The 22,182-nt window shown below is 48.9% G+C and overlaps 1 long non-coding RNA gene across 3 annotated transcripts in view; it reads right to left on the bottom strand.

Annotated features, from left to right (window-relative positions):
* Positions 1 to 430: 430 nt before the first annotated feature.
* LOC102118508 (uncharacterized) overlaps positions 431 to 22,182 on the bottom strand; it is a 57,610-nt gene continuing 35,858 nt past the window's right edge. For all 3 annotated transcript variants that reach the window (XR_010585518.2, XR_012433187.1, XR_012433186.1), the window contains one exon: positions 431 to 2,637. This is a non-coding gene — a long non-coding RNA (uncharacterized lncRNA). The remainder of the gene's footprint in view (positions 2,638 to 22,182) is intronic.

Here is a 22,182-nt window from a genome sequence, read left to right as displayed (position 1 = left end):
TCCTGAATCTTCTGCATTCGGAATAACCGTCTACTTTGCCAGGGCTGAGCCATGCTACCCTCTCGCCTGTCCTCTGCTTTCACCAGCTTCGTGTGCATTTCCAGGCAAGTGTTTATGCAGGTACTATCACTTATTTCCACAGCAAGAACGTACACAGACACCACACAGAAATGGGCAACCCTATTAGGAGCTGTGCAGGTAGATCTAACTCATCAGATGTTGCAAATTCCTGTTGCCTTGGAAATTAAACTAACGTTGCTATGACCGTATCTCTTACTGCACCACTAAAGACCATCCGGGTAAGAGGAATGTGCCTCTACATAGCATTCAGCGCACGTTTACATGTCGGTTTTCCCTGAATATGGTTGTTATGTGAGACAGAAGTCAGTAAGATGGGCTGTAACATATAGTATAGGATCATTGTGTCTCCTAGGCTTAAACACATCCTTTAATGAAGTTTAACTCTCTGGGGACATGAGTTACATAGTAACATGTTTTGGATATTGTCTCTTTCACATTCTAATTATCAACACCAAAGAAGTTCTTGAGTTCCTTGTTAAGTTGAAAAGCAATTTACAAAGCATAAAAGCCCCAATATTATAGGATACAATTCAGTCTTTTTAGCATATTCTCAAAGCTGTACAACAACCAACCACTACTATGTAATTCCGGGACTTTTTCACTACTGGCCAAGGAAACCTTGAACCCATTAAAGAGTCAGCACCTGCTCCTTCCTTCCGCCAGCCCGTGGCAGTCGCCAGCCGACTTCCGTTTCTCTGGATTTGCCCATTCTGGACACCTGTTGTGAGAAGAATCGTACAGTGCATGACCTTTGGCGTGACCTTCGGTGCTGGCATCTTTCACGTCCAAGGTGAGTGGAATCTCACAGTGCGTGATCTTTGGCGCAGGCATCTTTCACGTCCAAGGCTCATTTGGGTTGGAGCACACGTTCTTTTGTTCCTTTTTACGGCTGAGTGAGATTCCATTGTGCATACATTGTCTTTATCCATTCATCCGTTGACAGACACCTGGGCTGTTTCTACTATTAGGAATAATGCCGCTATGAAGATTCTTATGTAAGACTTTTCGGTAAAAATACTTTCAATTTTCTTGGGCATATGCCTAGGAGTGAAATTCCTGGGTCGTACGGTGATTCTATGCTTAACTTTTCTGAGGAATTAACTGCCAGACTTTTCCAAAGCAACTGTACCATTTTACTTCCCCTCCCACTAGCAATATATCAAGATTTCAGTTTTCCCAAATTCACCAACATGTCACTGTCCAATACTGGGGTTTTACCCGTCCCGGTGGTTGTGAAGTGGTATCTCACGCTGGTTTTGATTTCCATTTCTAAGATGACGAATTCTGTTAAACATCTCATGTGCTTTTTAAGGCATTTATATGTCTTTCTTTGGAGAATGTCTATTCAAATTCTTTGTCCATTTTTAATTGGATTTTTATTAAGAGTTTTTAAATATATTCTTGATATCAGGCCCTTATCAACATGATGTATCCTATTCTGTGGGTTGTCTTTGTACTTTAACAGTATCCTCTGAAATGAATATTTTTCATTTTGATACCGTCTTTTTCCCGTCAGTTGCTTGTTATGCTTTAGGCGTCTCATCTAAGGAAACATTGCCTAATCCAACATAACAGTTTCACCAGGATTCTCCCCTAAAGGTGTCATAGGCTGAACTGTCCCCCTGTCAAGTTTCCCACGTTAAAGTCACAACCCCAGAAACTCAATATGTCACTATATTTAGATACAGCGCCTTTAACTTGGCAATTTAGGTCCCATAAGATCTTAAGAGTAGGCCCTGATCCAGTATGATGGGTGTTCTTATAAGACAATTTAGGCACACAGTCCTCAGTGCTGCACACACGTAAGAGAAACCTGTGAGGACACAGAGAAGACGCCGTCTACACAGCATGGGGTGAGGCCCCAGAGAATCCAACCCTGCCTGCATCTTGATCCCAGGCTTCCAGCCTCCAGAACAAAGGAAATAAGATGCTGTTGTTTAAGCCACACGGTCTGTGGTGTCCGTTACTGTACCCAGCAGACTGACAGAATGGGTCTCACAGTCAGCTCCTTAACACTGGATCCATTTTGAGCTTTGTGTGTAGGGTGAGGAAGGGTCCAGTCCATCCTTTTCCATGTGGATACCCCAGTTGTCCCAGCACCATTGAGTTGTGAAATGACAAAAGTAAAGCAACCCTTACGTCCTTTCTCCATCAACAGATTAGAGGATATACTGAAGAGTCGTGGACAATTTTGTCAGTTTAAGCCAGTGGTTTTCAAAATTTGGGTCTCAGGAACACTTTGCACTTTATTAAAGATCACAAAAAAGGTTTCTCATGAGGCCAGGAGTGGTGGTTTGTGCCTATAATCTCAGCACTTTGGGAGGCAGAGGCAGGTGCATCACTTGAGGTCAGGAGTTCGAGACCGGCCTGGCCAACATGGTGAAATCCCATCTCTACTAAAACACAAAAATTAGCCGGGCATGGTGACGGACACCTGTAGTCCCAGATACTAGGGAGGCTGAGGCAGGAGAATCACTTGAACTCAGGAGGCAGATGTTGAAGTGCACTGAGGTCACACCACTGCACTCCAGCCTGGGTGGCAGAGCAAGACTCCGTCTAAAAAAAAAAAAAAAAAAAAAAGGTAACAATTTAGTTCATTTTACAGTGATAAAGTCATTACATCTTAACACAGTCTTAAAGAAACCATTTTCCAAAATAAGCAGCAGCATGAAAACAGTTTGTGCTGCTGTGAAAATGCCTAACATCTCTGCATCTCAGAAAGCAGGGTTCTCATGGGCTGTCTGCGTTCAGTGGGCTGCAGAGTCGTGGTTGAAGTTTATGAAAAAAGTCTGACCCCATGCTGATACACAATTAAGAAGAAGTATTTTCAATGTGTTTTCGGATAATTTTAGGTATTCTCTGCTGCCAAATATAACAAGCAGTACTTCAGTACAGGCTGTCTGCAACGTGGAGTCTGCGCTCTGGCCGACGGGCCTTTCCGCCCCAATTCCTTCTAAGTCGACTGGTCCGTCCTGCACTTGAATGGCTTTTACCAGCACACGATTTTGTAATCACACATTGGTTAGAAAACACTGGTTCAGTGTTATGAGCAGCTTCCACATTTCATTCTACGTCAAAAAAAAAAAAAAAAAAACCATATCAATATCACCGTTGATCACATAAGAAAGTGGTGGACACAAGATTTTTATATTTTAATATTCACTGGAAAACTCAAATGTCTAATCACTGGGAATAACGTAAGGTACTTTCGTGAGGTGAAAGAGTCATTTTGTTCAATTTTCAGGCCACACCTGCAAATAACTCCATCACCTCCATCTGAAGTAGCATTGTTTGTAAGTCATTCTTTATATAAAGGCAGTCTTAGTGGAAGAAGTGGTTCTGCAGGTTCATAGCTCAGAGGCACCAGTGTTCTCCCAAGATAACCATAAAATCCGTAGAAGACGCACCTGTGCACACTTTCTGTTTCTCACTCAGAACATTCCAGAAGGATCCCTGAATCCCGGTGCCGCAGCAAGACTGAAGTGTGCTCTCACCCACACAATAAACCCAGGGAGCTCCCCCAGCCCCCACCCCGAGGCCACAGCTTTGGTCCTCTGTCTGGTCTAGGGGGGCTCCTGCAGCTCCAGCCTAACAGGGAAAAGCAGGCACCCACATGTCAGAAAGACCTCCCAAGGTCCAGTGAGCACTTCTGCTTATGTGCCAGCCAAGTGCGTTTGACAAGGCTACAGCCAGCTGTACGGCAGGCAGCGAGGTACCCAGCAAATACTTCAGGGCTCACGTTACTGAGGAAGGAAGGTGGACAGCGAGGTACCCAGCAAGTACTCAGGGCTCACGTTATGGAGGAGGAAGCCAGGCAGATAGTGTGGTACCCAGCAGGGTTCACGATACTGAGGAGAAAAGGAGGGTGAAGACAAGGGGCCTGGAACAGTCTGTCATAAGCTTTAGCATTTACAAGGCTCGCTATAGATTATCCGATTTGATCTTAACAGCTCCCAAGAGAGACAGAGGCCTGTTTTCACTTCATAAAAAGAGATCCAGAGAACTGATGATGTGCCCTTCCCACATGCTCCCAGAAATCATCCTCAAATCATCTCTCAGTTGTATGCATGTGATAATATGTCAGTCACGTCCCCTCCCTGCAGGGGGATCGTAATGTCGCCCTGCTGTTCCTTAGCACCCCTGCCCTCTCCTGCATTTCAGCCATGCCAACAATCCATGGGAAGTCGGCACAACCCCACCTCCGCTGCTGCTGATGGCTTGGGTCACCCTTATCTTTCATTTCCACCTGCAGGGACTTGTTCTTTCTTCAAATGCAGCTCAAACTCACTCATTGTGTGAAGCCTTTTCCAGCCATCACAACTGTCATGTGTAAAATCAGTCTGTGGAATGCTTCATTGAGGAGGGGCTTATGTTGCCTCATTGGCTGTGATCACCACCAAATTCTGAGCAAACCAGGTGGTCCCCTCTCCCCATCTCTGCTCCAGTGCACTTAAAACAAGGATTCCTGGAAGCACCTTTTTAGTCCAATTCATGCATGAGTCTGCCCCACACCCCACAGACAAGCCCTGGCGGTCAGGGTTCAGGGCCCCCAGGTGGGTAAGGAGAGCTTTGTGCACTCTCTGGAGTTGTCACCCAGAGACCCACGGCTGGAAGGGAAGAAACTTGCATCCTATGAAACATCCAGGCCCTGAGACCCACTCAGAAGCAGAAAACGGGGAAGGAGCCTCAACCAGACCCTCGGGAGGGCAGTCAGCAGGAGCCACGGAGGTCACCAGGAGGGAGGGTGTCAGGCAGTGAGGCCAGAGGTGATGTGGCCGGGAAGGAGGAGACGTGGCCAGAGGCAACGTGGCCAGGGAAGGAGACACAGCTGGAAGGAAGTGACAAGAGGGGTCTCCAGGCCTCAGACTGTGCCTGATTTATGGATGACATTTTAATTATGATGTTATATCTAACCTTAAAGAAAAGTAGCAATTTAGAACCACTGTGTACATTTAAAGCACAGTACAAATATAACATTTTCCAAAACAAAGAACAGTGAATTGAAGGAAAAAATAGCAACTCACCAAAAAAAAAAAAAAAAAAAAAAAAAGTGAAAAAAAAAATTCATTTAAGATCAGAAATAAAGAGATCCTACAGCTCTTGTAGTCCAATCCCCACCCTAACGTGAATGGGAGAAAAAGGGAATTAGATTCTAGTCAGTCAAAATTAAAGACAAAACCGATGCACTTTACTTTCTACTTGACAGAAAACAAGAAAAGCTCATCAAGGAATCCCAACAAACAGTAACTTTAGGAGTCCCCAAAATACAAAATTCACCTTCAAATTAAATCAACTGCTAAGTGTGTATAAAGTTACGTTTTTCTTTATTGCCTTCCTCCTCCCCAGGGGCTTTTTTAGACCTTGTTTCCCCCTAATTGCCTCCAACATCCAGGAAATTTAAACCCCACAAATAAACCGTGTCTCGATTCACACACAGCGTCCTTTGGAGCAGACAGTCCATTGCCCTAAGACGTTCTTGTCACCTAAGCACCAAGTACAGCCTGAGAACGCACAACACGCACACACACGAACTCGGACAGACAACAGGTGAGATATGGCACATGAGGAGGAAGATGAGACAAATGAGCTTCAATGACTTCACTGATACCCCAGATCCATGAAGAAGTGACACACGCAGCCTGATCGGGTGCCGGTGACTCCTGGAAAACAGCCAAGGGCAGCATTTGGAGAAGCAGCACCGCAGGCCAGGAGGGTCTCGGGGCTTCAGAGGAGAGGGGTTCCCCAACCAGGTGCTGAGGCTTCAGAGGAGAGGGGTTCCCCGACCAGGTGCTGGGGCTTCAGAGGAGAGGGGTTCCCCGACCAGGTGCTGGGGCTTCAGAGGGGAGGGATGCCCCGACCAGCTGCTGGGGCTTCAGAGAGGAGGGGTGCCCCAGGCAGGCGCTGCAGCTGCAGACGGGAAGACGCCCCGAGCAGGTCCTGGGGGCGGCAGAACAAGCCCTGGGTCCCCTTGTCACTTCTCACTCCCTACTCCCGAATCTCGCCCTGAAATTGCAGCAAGTCCAGGTATTCATTTACCCATAAAATTAAGTATCTGTGAGTAACACAAGTCACTAATCCACACCGATCTGAGTCCACAGATACCTCCCAGAGATGCCACCATCCCTTCTGCTAGAAGGGCAGCCCAGGGGCACACGCTGCTAGGAAGGGAGACTGTCTGCAGCCTGATGCTGCAGAGTCCTCAACACTTAGTCTACCTTCTGGAACCATGCCGTCTCCTACAGAAGCAACTAGGGGCATGTAGGGTTTTTAAAATCTTTTTTTTTCCTTAAGAGTCCCCCTCTGTCACCCAGGCTGGAGTGCAGTGGCACAATCTCGGCTCGCTGCAACCTCTGCCTCTCGAGTTCAAGTGATTCTCCTGCCTCGGCCTACCGAGTAGCTGGGAATACAGGCGCCTGTCACCAGGCCCGGCTAATTTTTTTGTATTTTTAATAGGGATGGGATTTCACTCTGTTGGCCAGGCTGGTCTCGAACACCTGACCTCACGTGATCCACCCACCTCGACCTCCGAAACTGCTGGGAGTACAGGCATGAGCCATGGTGCCCGGCCCATATAGCTATTTAAATTTGACTAAAATTTAAAAAAAATTAGAAATTCAGTTTCTCATTTACACTTCAAGCATTCAGTCAGCCACAGGCGGCCACTGACCAGAGGCTGGTAGAGATGTCACACTCCACTCTGTAGAAGGATCTATGGACGAAGTGGCTCTAAGATCATCTCAGCATCTTTATATTGAAGCTATCGAAGTTTCACTCTGATTATTATAGACATCAGCATTCTCCCATTTAAAAATGTCACTGCTATTGCAACGATCAGATCTGTGACTTCTCAGAAGCTCTTCTCTTCCTGGACAAAACTACAGAACATCTGCACTCTGTCTCCACACTAAGGGACGGCAGAAGCCTCCGTGTAAAATCAGGGGGAGAAAAAAAAAAAAAAGAATCCCTGGTCCCTCTCCCCCTACAATTTTGTGAAACTCCTCTTAATATTCAGAATAACTGCCAGAATTGCAATAAACAAGCAGCCCTTGACCAGGAAGAAACAGGGAAGCAAGCAGAGGGAGATGCCAGGACCCTCAGATCCCTCCGGGACCCCAGGCCCAGCCAGGACTGAGAAGGGCAGCACAGCCCGGCAGACCTACATACCTGATGCGAACTGTGCACACGGCTTCCCCAGGCCTCAGTACCCCGCTCTGCCCTTACTGAGCACTGTGGCTCTAGTAGAGGCAGCTCCCTGAGCCCCAACACCCACAGCCAGTCCCCTCCTTGCAGGTCTCAGCTCTGCTGTCACTGCCTCAAGTGCATCCCTGATGCTTCTCATCCTCATCCACGTACCGTGTCCCCTCTACCCCATAGCCCTTGCTACCGCCCACCCCACTACGGATTCTGGCACACAGCGGGTGCCTGAGACGCCCCAACGCGTGGCATACCAGGGTAGGGCTTGGAGTTCCAAGGGCCACATCCCGCATACCACCACAAGCGCCACGGAGGCTGTAGAACGGGTCCAAGTTTCAGGCCGGCGCTCAGCTCCTCCCGGCCGTGGAGGCCAAGAACCTAGAAAGCGAGCGCAGCCGGAAGCAGGATCCCAAACCCCCTTCCTGTTCCTTAAGAGGAACGGGGCCTCGGAGCACAACCCCACCAGCACCTTCCTCCAGTCAGGCAGCCTGTCAGAGCACCGACACCTTCACCGCAGGGAAACCCATCAAGTACCTCCTGTGAGGAGAAAATCACCAAGTACCACAGGAGCCATGTCCACCGGCAGCGTCTGCTGAGCCCAATTAGTGACAACAGCAGCCGGGCCCCCACGTAGCACGTGCCCACCCCGAACCTGCCCCGCACACCACAAGGCCGACCATCCTGGCGCTCAGCTTCGACTCATCAGGGGCCTCTTACAGGAGAGCTCGGCATGTCTATCTTCCCTGGGCTCACAGAAAGGAGCGGGACTCAGCCCCAAGTGTGAACAGAGTCAAGCTCCCACTAGCTGTGCAGACAACCTTCCTAGCCCTGGCCTGGGAAGGGGCCAAGCCCAAACAGTCATCTTTTGCCCGCACAGGTACAGAATTGAGCCAGTTCTCTCAATGGACTCGAGACAGGTCAACTCCAGGCTCCTCAGTGCTCTGGGGTTCACCTCGGGCCGCTGCACCTTTGAAACGTGGCTGTGGACTCCTCTAGGCTGCTCAGTGTCACGGCCCATTTCATTCCGACACTGCAGGCCCCTGCTGTGGTGTCAATACCCAGGACACCCCTGCCGGCATCCTCCGAGATGCTGCTGCAGCTGCTGTGATCTGAGAACAGCCACTTGCAGGCATCAAAGGGAGGGCTCAAGTCTCCTCTGAGAGCAGCGGCTACAGCTTTGGAAGACATTGCACTCAATCCTGGGTGAGCCTGGCTCGGTCTGCAATCTAAGCCTGGTTGCTGGGGAGACACACTCTGTTGTAACTGACAGAGGCTGTTGGTGGCAGCTCTACCAAGACCGAGAATGGCAACTAATCTGAGATTTACTATCCATACTTTCTATCTGATGTTTAAAAGGAAGGCATCGTGAAGTTCCAGTAGCAAGGAATTTTCTATCATCTATCACATGAAGATACAGCAGAAATGCAGCTAAAACGTTAGTAGGGTCTATGTAGAGGAACAGACGGGTCTATTTCAGGAAAAGTGCTTGCTGGCTTTTTAGAAACAGAGTGAAATCCCTGCCAAGTAAAAGGTTTGTACTTTTGCTTTGGAAAGTTCTTCCTTATTATTTGAATACATTAACTATATTTAAGTGTTCTTGTAGACTAAGTATTAAATATTCAAAAGTAAGTAATTCTGTTCGGTCTATTTCATTCTTTAAATGCAGCTTTCAAAAACTGACAAACACCTGGCTGGGTGCAGTGGCTCGCGCCTGTAATCCCAGCACTTTGGGAGGCTGAGGCTGGTGGATCACGAGGTAAGGAGATCGAGACCATCCTGGCTAACACGGTGAAGCCCCGTCTCTACTAAAAAGGCAAAAAATTAGCTGGGCGTGGTGGTGGGTGACTGTGGTCCCAGCTACTTGGGAGGCTGAGGCAGGAGAATGGCGTGAACCTGGGAGGCGGAGCTTGCACTAAGCCGAGATCACACCACTGTACTCCAGGCTGGGTGACAGAGCAATACTCCATCTCAAAAAAAAAAAAAAAGTTACAAACACCCCATGTCTGCCCTGGCTCCGGCCATCTCCACAGAGTGGACAGAGCTTGGGAAAAGCTCACTGTGGAGGCCCAGGAGGCCGGGCCGCACCTTTGCTCAGCAGATGAGCGAGAGGGTCAGCCACCCTAGGGAAGAAGCCCGCATTTGCTATGTTACTGATGATATCCACATAAATTTCTATTTTGCCTCCCACACACAGACCTGGGATCCATGTTTGAGCAAGCGGATCCTGCCAACAGAAGCTCCATGCCATCATTTCCCTGACTTCCCCAACAAGAGCCAGGCCAGGCAGTGTCCCCACACGGGCCCTGGGACCCAGGAAGATCCGGGTCCTGCCCTTCTCCCTCATCCCTGCAGCACCTGGCTTGTTGTGGAAGTTCAGCAGTGCTGGCTGAACCCACGTTCACCTGGGGTGTTCAGGAGAAGCCTCTGTGCAGAAATCAGCTGGGAAGCAGGGCTGTGTGTGCTGGCAGATCATCGAATGGATTTGCAGAACTGAGTTTTCAACACGGGTGCCGCCATCAAGTCCCTCAAGCCCTTCGTGAGCCTAGAGACACAGAGCCATTTGCTGCACTCCCACAATCTCTAACCACCCTGCATGGAAGCTCAGTTTATCCAAAGGACCATAAAATTGTGTGTGTAAACAAAGTTTGGCATAATGAATTAAAACGGAAGTCACCACTTCTCTTTTCCATTAATCCATTCATTCAAACAAGTGTCTCGAGTATGTGCATCGAATACTGTGGAATTAGGATTTAGTCCATGCCTTCAAGAAATATACATCACAGAATAAAAGGTATAGCTTGTAACTAACAGTGGTAAACAGGCAAGAAATACACATCGAAGAAAAAAAGGTAGAGCTTGTAACTGTAACAGTGCTGAACAGGCAAGAAATAAGCATCATAGAAGGAAAGGTAGAGCTTGTAACTAACATCATAGAAGGAAAGGTATAGCTTATAAACTAACAGTTGCGAACAGGACAGAATCTCACAGGCTTCTCAGGAGCCGCCGAGGAGGAAGCCATGATTCATTTCCACCTGCAGTTGATAAATGTTTCCTGGATAAAGTAACTTTTCTACAGTGATATCTGTTCCTTATTGTTTAGATCTTGCTTGATAGGGTATTAAATCACTACTTTATGTGCTGCTTATATAAAATACATCATTGTCGGGGGAGGTTATAAAATAAATACTTCACACAAGCTTGGGCTGTGAATGGTGCAAGGCAATGGGACGATGTGTTCCCATGTTCTCGAGACACAGAAGGGGCAAGACCCTGGTTCCTTCTCCTCCCCACCGCCCTGTTCCCAGATGAGGGGTGGAGGCAAGGCCGCTGTGGAGTCCTAGAGCTGGCTCCAGGGCCGGGACACCACGCCCGCACTCTCTGCGCCTCATACGAGAAATACAGCCTGGGGGGCAATCACCAATTGACCTGGCGGTGGGGAGAGTCCTTCATCAAAAGCCTGTGCTTCCAGGAACCAGGACAAAGCAGGACCCCCAGGAAAACTGTTCCAGGTGCTCCTGAAACCTGGGCAGAGTCACAGCCTGGCAGGAAGCACCAGTGACACAGGTGTGCCCAAGATTGGGAGGATGGCCAGACGCCTGGAGGCCAGACCAGCCTGCAGGATATGACCACTTCTCTCTGGTTCGTTAGAGATAGACAGTCTGGGCTTCACTTTTGTATGTGGAGTCTCACAGTACAGAAATATCACAAAGGGATTAGACTTCATATATCCCAATTTTTTAATTTAAAAAAAAATCACATTTATTGCAACTAATTCTAAATGCAACAAAGAAAAATAAATAATTATGAAAATGCAGGCCTATAAAATATAAACCACAATCTCTTTACCCATAGGAGACCCAAAATTTAGTTTACCTTTACTTCAGTATCATCTCATTTTTTTTTTTAAACCATTACTGAGGTGTCTCCTCACTGCCCCATGGGCTCTTCAGGGCTCTTTACTGTTTTGCCGTTTTTTAGGTTTCAGGGCAGGATCATTTTCCCACACTTGTTTGCTTCCTTGTTCACCAATTGTTCACAAGGACATCATTGTGCCTCAGAAAACCTAGTAACTGAACTTCATTAAAAGTGAAAAAAATAAGGACATATTGGCTGCTATGACAGCATCCTCAGTCACCGAATCTCCCTGGGGGACCAGACACACCCCCATCTCCTTGTAACCCCAGCATGCAGGTATCGCTGCAGCTGACAGGACTGACCCAGCCTGGGGGAGGCATGAACCAAAGAGAAGGCAGGTGACTCATTTAGGAAACTCGGGTGATCCTCTCGAGCCACGCTTCTCAGGGCGTCAGGGGACCAGCCACATGCAGGGAACCTCCTTGGCCTGGCAGGTGGCAGACTCCTGGGACCCTCCTCAGACACATTAATCAGAGAATCTAAAGGCGGGCAGACTCTGAAAAGTATCTGTAAAGGAAGGACTTAGCTCTGCTGTGAGCCCACTACATGCGGGGTCGCGCAGGACTCTGCTCCCAGCGTCCAGTCTCCATTTAACCCTCCTGGGAGGAACACCCGTCAAGTCACAGAGCACGGTCTTCAGCGAACACCTTCCTGCGCGACCTCCACTGTCGCCCAACCCTGCAGGAGTAGCCTCTGAGTAGGGGAAACAAGTCTTTGCTCCTGACTCGGCCACCTTGACGCTGGTCAGAAGACCAGCACTCCCACGTCTCTGGGGAAAGGAGCGGCCCTGGGCAGGAATGCACTTGGCAGCCCCAGGGAGGGGCCAGGTGTGGAGGAGCAGGCCTCTGCCCGCAGACACGTCAGCTCAGCATCCTGGAGCAGAACCTCCAGTCCAGCTGAGCCTACAGATGGCTGCAGCCCTGGACAGCATCTTCACGGTGACCCGTGGGACTGGGCCAGAGTCGCTCAGCAGGGCTGCCGTGAATTTGCAACCTGAAGAAGCTGTACAGTCGTACGTGTACGTTGCCTTAAGCCCCTAGGTTTTGGGGTCACTTGTCACACAGTGACAGACAGTGGATGTGCACGGACTCCCAGGCCACGATGGCCTCTGCCGGCCTCACCCGGGCTGTCTCATCTGTTCCCGTGACATCACGTTTCTCAAAGTCAAAGGCTGCCAGGGCCCCCTCTTTTCTTCACAAAGTCGTTACAAGCTCACGATACAAACTGGAAAAAAAAATCTGTAAAATACAACGTATGACGCAATACAGGGTGAATGCGCAGGCACATACACACGCGAAACAGGTGCATGCACACATGAAGAGGTGTACACGCATGAAACAGGGGCACGAGTGAAGGTGTACACGCGTCAAACAGGTGTGCATACACACATGAAAGCACCAGACATGAAGGGCTGTCTTTGGAATCCTGGTTTTTAGGCATCTCCCTCACCCTTTTACATCTACACGATCACAAACACAGCACACCACAGTACTGAGGGGAAGTCCCAGCTTCTCATGGGGGCACATGAGGCTTTTTATTTATGCCACAGGTTGCATCACTACATTCTAGAACTGCAAGGCCCCGCACTGCCAGGACTGGGTCAGGTCCACCCTGTGCTCCAAGGACCAGGCCGCCTGCCAGCCCACACGGACCTGCCCCCCAGATGGTGCGGCTGCTTCGAAAACAGAGGCTCAGGCCCACCCAGAGACCTGAAGTACCTCTTATTAAATCAAGACTTGGCTGTGGGTAAACGTGAAGATTTTTATTAAACATGACTCTGGAACATTCAAAGGACCATAACTGAATGCTCCTTTCACAGCCACGGCGTGTCCAGACGCTCATGGAGAAGGCCAGGGCGTGGGAACCCACGGAGGCCCGACAAGGCAGACTCGGAGCTGTGTGGCGCAGTTACCACCGATTTTGTGTTGACACTTGCCTTTTATATTCAGATTAAAATAAAAAACAAGATGCAAAAGTGGCTCACATTCTATTTCAATTCTCTATTTTTGTAGTAATTGGGCCCCTTTCCCTCTGGTTTCCCAACCAAGCGATAAATAGGCCCAGCTGTGATTTGTCAAAGTCTGGGTCTCTGTTGTAGAGTAAGTGAGGGGGGTAAGGAGGGGAGCAGGAGTGGTGAGGAGGAGTGGGGTATAGGGAGGGACAGAGGGAAGGATAGAGAGACAGACAAACTGCCGAGGGCTGGAGGCAGGAGGGATGCTCCCTGGCAGCCTCAGGCTCCCCATTCCAAGGTAACTGAGCTGGCATCACGCATGCGGTGCCGTCATATGACTTGGCTGACACACGCCAGAATTACAACAAAATGCTTAAGGAGAAGAGTAAGCACCAGCATCTTCAGATTACGGTAGAGTCCCGGTTTCACGCTTGCCTTGTATGACATTCTATAAATTGTAAAGATAACGCATTTTCTTACCAGCCACGCTGTTCCCCAAATACTAACTATAATAAAGACCAGACAGCATCTGAGTACTGAGCGTGTGTCAAGCCCCGTGAGGTAGGCAGCATTTACTTTGCTAGAGAAAGAAACAGACTCTGAGAGAAACTTCCTGAGGCCAGGCAGCTGTCTCCAAACCCACCTCGCGCCTCCTGACCCTGAACGTGGAGGACCCAAGTCATTCACATGAATAATTTACCTACATGCATGTCAGATTGAGCTTCAGCCCCCAGATCTAATCATCTCTATGCAGGAATGTGTCAAGGAAGGTACACAATTCTATGAGTTCGAGCTGGGGGAACAAAGGTAGGCACCCTCGACACAAATGTGGGGCGGAGGCGGGCGCCCAGTGCAGGGGTGGACAGGAGCACGTCCAGCCCTGCCCAGTCACACAACCACCCTGCCATGCCAGTGCAGGGGCCACCACCGTGTCTCGGGGAAAAGCAGCTTCTCCTGCACAGGAATCTACCCCTGAAAGTGTGTTGCTGAGCAGGTTTGGACCAACATCTCAGAAATCAGACACTGTGTAACACGCTTATCTATACAGGCTGCCTATGTCCGGGAATCACCAATAATTCCCATCTCGCCATCAGTTATTTCTGGTAAATACTGACTATTCTAAGTCAACTGAGGCAACACAAGAACAACATAATGGAAATGTCAGAGTCAATCAACTCCACCTGCTGAAGAGCTGAGACTAATGATGAAACCTAAGGAATCCTGGAGAACACAGCAGGACCCCAGACCACGCAGACCACCCCAGCCTCCTTCCACAGGAGTTAGTCGTGGGGCCAAGGAACGGCTTCCAAGGAATCTCAGAGGTTTTCAAGGTCTTGAAAGTTTAACGGGAATTGAATATTTGCATCTGAGTCACACGAGCACATTAAAAGTAAAATTTCCCCTTTCCACTAGAATTATGAGCTTGGGGCAGCGACACTGGCTGTATCTCATGCTCGTGAGATGTTGGGGGCAGCCGTGCATCTCGGGTGAATCATTTATAATAATGAAAGAAGTGCTTGGGCCCTCGATCCAGGATCGCAGACACCACCAACGAGGGTCTAAACAGGAAAAGCCTCGGCCTGGAACGGCTGGTGTCCGTGGGGGCTGGGAGGAGCACCAAGGAAACTCAGGGGCAAGCCCCACACAAGCTCGGCATGTCCTACCCCACGCAGTCGGCATCAGCCACAGGGATCTTTTGTTGCTTTTTGTTCAGGAAGGAACACATTAAAAAGCCCGGGGCCCAAGGCCTGGACTCCTCAAAGCTCCCCACAGAGCCAGGTTAATTGGCACCTTCCCTCATGTTAAAATCAACTATATATGGCTGCTGAGAGCATCTCAGAGCAGGTGCAACACTGAGCTTCCTTGCTGTCTGGGGAAAACAGGAATTCTAGGCCTCTGCCTTCCTACCTCCCCAGAGGCTCTGGCCCAAGTGAGCTCAGCTTCTCCCAGGTAAGGAGCACAGACCAGCCACATGCCCCTCAGGTGGTGCAGACACTTTCACCTTGGCACAAGCCCTCACAACCCACCCCAGAGGTGAAAGCCCAGCCCTGTTGCCCCGGCCTGGCAGGAGGCAGCTGCTGGGGCCCCTGCTCAGGGTTCAGCACAGCGAGGTCCAGCCACACCCGGTGAGACATCCACCCACCCGGACATTCGTCTTTAACCTAAAACAGACACAGGAATTCGGCAAGGGGTTCCTTCCCCTGACAAACCCATCCCTCCTGTTCTCATCTCTCCCTCCTGCCCCAGTACTGCGCCCAAGGCCACCCAGCACTGCGCCCAAGGCCTGACTCCCAGTTTCACAGGGAATCCAAGACAACTATGATTTTGAGAAACTGGGAGCTACACAGAAAATGAGTCCGTAAAGCCAGTGTCCACTGATCCTCCACTCCACACAGTGGAGAGCAGTCCTCGGGATAAAACCCACGGGGTGGGGAAGACGCGATGAAGGCGGGCAGGACAGAGGAGCAGCAAAGGGGGTGATTCAGAGAACAAGGCCACATGAACACAAGGCTAAAGTGCTCAACGGCTGGAAGACAAAACACAGGAGACAGAAACACTGACCGTTTAAAAAGAAAAGAAAAGAAAAAAAAGCCTCACTCTTAAGAGTCCATCAAGATTTAAGTTCTGAAGTCACAAATGTATCAGCACAGACTTTTCATAATGCCTGAAACTTGGCGCAGTAAACACGTGAATCAGTTCTCCCAAGTCCATCGTTTTCTTTGATGAGCCTCTTGAGTCTCAGGCTGGTTTCAAAGCAAGCCCTTCTCTGTTTGTTGAAGACTTAATAATTAACATACTTGAAAACACATTGACTTCCAAATTAATCTGCTAATAAAATATTAATTACCACACTGGCTGTCATCCACAGAAGAAACACAATCACTTTCTGGTTGTAAAAACATTAGAATTTGAAGCCCCTTTGGCCATCTGAACAGCCCCTGCTTTTGACAAGGGCATTCCATAGCTAATCTGAAAAACTAGTCCAGGCCATGATCGGTGGGGGGTCGGAATTGCCTCATCACCCCACCTCCCTTCTGGAATTAGACAGAACTTAGACTCTTAGTCTGATGGGAAACATTTACAATCTATTCTCTCCGAAGTTACCTGGAGGATTCCCTTCACATGACAAAGCCTTGGTCTCCACAACCCCTTATCTGACAACTCTCTCGACCAACTGTCAATCAGTAAATTTTCGAATCTACCTATGACCTGGACACCCCTGCTTCCAGTTGTCCCACCGTTTCAGACCAAACCAATGTACATCTTACATTTATTTGATTGATTGTCTCATGTCTCCCTAAAAGCTATAAAACCAGGCTGGGCTCTGACCACCTTGGGAATACATTCTTAGGATCTCCTGAGGGCAGTATCAAGGGCCATGGTAACTCATTTGGCTCAGAATAAATCTCGAAATGCTTCACAGAGTTTGGGTCTTTGCTGACACGGTACCTTTCATGGGTATTCATCTGGGGGACTCACAATCAACCGGAGGCAGCAGTTGCCCACTGTGCAAAAGTCTCTGCAGGACTGAGCCTCTGGCACGGGGACTCCAATCCCTGAAGCAGCAGCTGTCCCATGTCGCATGGCCTGATAGACCTGCACCTCCAGGGCTTCTCATTTCAGAGTCTCAGCAACAAATCTACCAAATGTCATCAACATCACAGAATATTCCTCGAGGCTTTTGGCTGTTGCTTCTCCCCAAGTTTACTCTAGAACCAGAATGGCAATACTCGGAACAGGATGGTTCTCAGTCACTGACCCTCCTGGTAAATACACTGTCTCCAACGCCCTTTCCTGCCAGTCACAGCTTCCTTCGAGTCAGGCTCGAAGGCCACCTCCCCAAGAAGGAAACCTCTTCAATCCAGCAGCCACAGCTCCTGTTCCCATCTAGAGCTTGTCTGCCAGGAAGGGAAGACTCCTCATTCTGGAGACAGCAGGTGCCACAAACTCAGGGTATTAGCCATTGTGAAGGCAAACACTCATGAAATTAATACACTTTTTCCTCCTTGGATACTGACACTTCCTCTTCTGGAGGTCAGCCAAGGTCATCTGCATGAGTCACGAGCGTGATCGCTCCAGCCCCTCCTTCGGTGTCAGCAGTGTGGTTCCGCTCTGAGACCCTCCTGCATCAGCCGGGCCATGCACCTGTTCCCACGACTGCTGTCAGCAGACTACAGCGATTCTAAGATAATCAGCAAGCTGATGTTCCGAAGGATGCATTTTAAAGAAAAATGTGTAAGTTTTACTGCATGAAATCAGCTACATCTTTTGCTACTCCAGAGGCTTGTTTTGCTTTCCTCAAGGTTCTCTACAATGATCCCGACAGTCAAGGTTCCCAGTTACAGGCAGAGGGGTTGGGCAGGCCGCGTCTGATGTGTAACACACACAGAGGATCCACGTCAAAGGATTTTCCCTGTTCACCAACATCATCAGGACAAAGTTTAAACAGTAATAATCTGCCTGTCTGGAAAACTGAGCCCACTTGAGAACTAGTGCAACAAATGTGTTTAACAAAGTTGCAGGTGGACGTGTTAGTGAATGAATCACTATTTCAAGGAGGATAAAGGCTCACTATTCAAAGGTGTGTTTTCATCAAGTTTTGTAATTTCAGCTTCATGCATTTAAATCATGAAGTGAGGCTTCTACCTGATACATTACAGAATCTCTACAAAATAGACAAAATTCCAATTCTGCACATTCACTCTCATTCTTTTCCATATGCATACGGATGGTGGTATTTTAAGTTGGCATTCCAACAGGATTTCTAAATTAAACTGTCTTCTACTTTAAACACTACGTGTTAAACATTACACACTCCATTGTTCAACATTTATAGCAGGGTCTGTATGGCCAGTTTTAAAGATTTCTCCCTCACTAAAAACCAGCGTTTAACCAATAAATGGTCTACTCTAAAATATTCTAGAGACAGAGATACATTTGGAGAGTGGACACACTTAACACAGAAATCCGGAACATCAAACAGGCACAACCAGCAGTGAGGGTGGAAGGGGCGCCATGTCAGTGCCCCTAAAAACACGCACAAGCCTGGCTGCTTAAAAGGAACGAATATAGCTCAACACTCTTATGTGAACATTGATGTGTCTACTGCCTTACAGAATCCTCCTAGCTGAGCTGCAGGAATCTTCCTTGGAGCCTTTTCTCACCTACACTGCCTACAGGTGCCCACTGGGCTCCCAGGGCAGTATCGTGTCTTTGTTTAGAATATCACAGTATCTGGAGGCCTGTTTAATCCCAAGTCAGAGCCTTATCATAACTCAGACACCATCCCTCAGGACTTGTGGGCCAACTTCGGCTAATGCAGTCTGCTCCACGGTGCCCTGCAGATGGGCTTGGTGCATCCACACGATTTTAAGATTTGGGGCTGCCGTTTTCTGCAGTCACAGATGCGGACTTACATGACTGAAGGCAGCACGTGTTTTTATGTTCCTTCTGTAATGGTAATAATCATGGCAACATTTCCTTGATCCTTAAAAAAGCCACCTAACAGCAGTTGCATTCCACCCCCTTCCTTTTTTTTTTTTTTTTTTTTTTTTTTTTTGAGACTGAGTCTCGCTCTGTCGCCCAGACTGGAGTGCAGTGGCGCGATCTCGGCTCACTGCAAGCTCCGCCTCCCGGGTTCACGCCATTCTCCTGCCTCAGCCTCCGGAGTAGCTGGGACTACAGGCGCCCGCCACCACGCCCGGCTAATTTCTTTTTGTATTTTTAGTAGAGACGGGGTTTCACCGTGTTAGCCAGGATGGTCTCGATCTCCTGACCTCGTGATCCGCCCGCCTCGGCCTCCCAAAGTGCTGGGATTACAGGCTTGAGCCACCGCGCCCGGCATACCCCCTTCCTTAAAATTAATAGAATTTACCAAACTAGGTGAAATCAGTCTTCATGAGAAAGTGACAAATCAGTGTTCACACAATGGCATAATAGCTGGGCATACAGTGTATGTCAACATCCCAAACTAAGCACCCATCACAGTTATTCCCAACTCGCAGGAAAGCTAGAAAAAATAGAAGGCTTAAAACCTAATTATAAATGAAAATAACAAGAAACCAAAGTTTCTGCGGAGCATTTGTTAGCCAAGCAAGGAAAGCCATTAACCAGTGCTGATTACATTGCATTTGATTACAGCAGCCAAAGACGTGTCCAGAGGAAGAGACTTTTAAAGATTAGTCTTTCGGTAAGAATGGTTGCTTAACAAGTTCACACTACTGGGCTACACCAATCGTCAATTAAAAAGCAAGGCAAACGAGTGTGAGTCATTTTCCTTAATTCTTAATACTTCAAAAATTACCACATTGGCCAAACTGGTCTCCAACTCCTGACCTCAGGTGATCCGCCCGCCCCGGCCTCCCAAAGCGCTGGGATTACCGGCGTGAGCCACCACACCTGGCTGAGAAGTGTTTGACAGAGGCTGAGGGGAGGCTCCTGTCCCTTCCTGGGACATCCACATCCCACACAGTTTCCCATATCGACTATGACACTCGAGGCATCACAGCAAGGGCAGCTGCATCCCCGCAGTTCTCTGCACTAATGCCACAGCTGCGTGAGCAGCCACAGCCCTGGAGCTGCCACTCAGCCTTACCGTGCTGGCACAAGCACAACAGAAACTACCACGCCCCCAAGAGGGAGGAGTGGGGACCCAGGGGAGTGAACCAGGAGGGAGGAATGCAGCCCAGGGGAGTAGGGAGGAGTGGGAGCCCTGGGGAGTGAACTATGAGGGAGGAGTAGGGGCCCTGGGGAGTGAACTATGAGGGAGGAGTGGGGGCCCTGGGGAGTGAACTATGAGGGAGGAATGGGGGCCCAGGGCAATGAACCAGGAGGGAGGAGTGGGGGCCCACGGCAGTGAACCAGGAGGGAGGAGTGGGCACACAGGAGAGTGAAACAGGAGGGAGGAGGGTGGAGTTCGGCCCAGGGAGTGAACCAGGAGGGAGGAGTGTGGTCCAGGGGAGTGAGCCAGGAGGGAGGAGTGTGGTCCAGGGGAGTGAGCCAGGAAGGAGGAGGGAGGAATGCTGTCCGGGGAATGAACCACGAGGGAGGAGTGCAGTCCATAGCAGTAGGGAGGAGTACGGTCCAGGGGAGTGAACCAGGAGCCTCTGGGGATAGCAAGTTCACACACCACAAATACCTCCCAATCCATCCGCATGCAGGGAGGGGACGGAAACCACGCAGGACCTGCAGCGCTTTCTCCTCGCAGAAGAGGAGTGAGGATACCGACTCATACATGAAATCAGAGCTAAAGTTCTACCACGGTGGGGAGACGCTTCACAGATCCAAATGGGTGCAAAAAGAAGCCAATCATACAAGAGCAGTGGATGGAAAGGGGTCAGAAATTTAAGCCTGTAACAAGCTTTCAGAAAAAACTTCACTTGATCTGCAAGATGACTGCAGCTCTGCTTGATCATTTCTGCAAATGTCTAACTCGCGATGAGCCATCTCAGAGCCCTTCAAGAGGAGTAAAAAAATCAAAACACCAAGGCATCTCCCGTATTTTAGATAGCCTGCAACAGTATGGAAATAAGCAGCGGTGCCAGAGCTTTCAAGTTTGTTTGAAGTAAATTCCAGCATGAGGGCAGCATCTTCCTGGCTGAAGCAATGAGGTGGGCCCCTGCTCACCGCATGGGAGACCAGCTTTCAGCTAAGGTGATGTCAAGGGTCTGCAAACCATCATCCCCGACCGAGCCTTGGCCAGGGAACCAGAAGTGATTTTTACACTTTGAAGTTTTAATAAAAGAAATATATGTAGAGACTTCAGTGACCCATAAAGCATAACACGTTACCTACCCTGCCCTTTACAGGAGCTTCTAGCTTTGGTGTCAGTTGCAAAGTGTTTCTATAAAATAATGTCACTGATTCTCAAGCATGCCAGGAAAAGTCACACTTCTGAACAACCCTCAACGGAGATGCACCATCCTGTGTGTTTCACACAGATTTTAGTTTATTAAACGTCAAAATAAGGGAGATAATTCAGCTAAGTATTATAGTAACACAATTTGAGATACTTAATGATGTGTGACAACAGAACAATTGGCATTCCTGTTAGAAAATAAACTATCTCAAACACAAAATAACAAATCAAAGCATGTTTCGGCCTCTCAAAGTGATCAGTGAAATTGGGAATAACTTTCAGTTAAATGATACTTTAAAAAAAAAAAAAGCAAAAACAAAACAAATACCACTACACCATCACTCCTTAAATTTATTTAACTACTGCTGCAAAATAAAGTGGAGAGATTTCTTACTGCAGGTCATCGTCACCATGAAATAGACCTCTGTGCAGGCTCAGGCCCTCCAGCTCACAAAGGCAGGGGGAGGGAGGAGAAACGATGGCCAGAAAGAAAGGGACAGGGCGACCATGACCTAATCAGCAATTGTACCCGCCCACCTTTCTTCTGGACTTAAAATTTTGGAGCCATCTGGGTTTACCTTCCTATATCCATAAGTCAGCAAGTTCTCGAAGCCAGAAATCTACAATGCTTCTGGCATGCTTCTGGCAGCCAAGTCCTCTCGGCCTTCCCCCATGTTTTAGGGCCCCATCAGCTCACCCCTGGATAGTATCAATGGCCTCGGAGCTCCAGTCAACCTTGCACTCCACAGACTCAAGTATGCCAAGAGCCACTCGAGGCTGCCACTGCCATGACCAAAGACTTTCAGAGACAGTCTCCAGCACTGCAAAAATCCATGTAGCTTCACCAGGCGCAAAGTGGCTCCAGCATTCCATCCAGTCTGTCGCTGCTACCATAGCTGTGAGTCTATGATGTGTCAGGAAGGGAAGGAAGACACCATGTAGATCATCTCATTTAAGCTTCAGTGTCACAAGGTGGATTTTGTCGTGCCCGTTTTACGGATCGGGAAAGCTTTAAGGAGGGCAAGCACAAGGCCCTGCTGACACAGCAGCGAGCTCCACAGAGGCCTGGACATGACCCCCACCCCACGCTCCCCGAGTCCTGATGTCCACTCCTCCCCCGTGGGAGCCTGATCCTGGGTCTGCCTGAATTGCTACCATTCCTAAGACATGACTCACGTCTGCC

This window comes from Macaca fascicularis, chromosome 3, assembly GCF_037993035.2.
Source record: "Macaca fascicularis isolate 582-1 chromosome 3, T2T-MFA8v1.1".
Lineage (NCBI taxonomy): Eukaryota > Metazoa > Chordata > Mammalia > Primates > Cercopithecidae > Macaca > Macaca fascicularis.
Note: the sequence above shows the minus strand (reverse complement) of the source record. Positions and strands in the feature narration are given on the sequence as shown.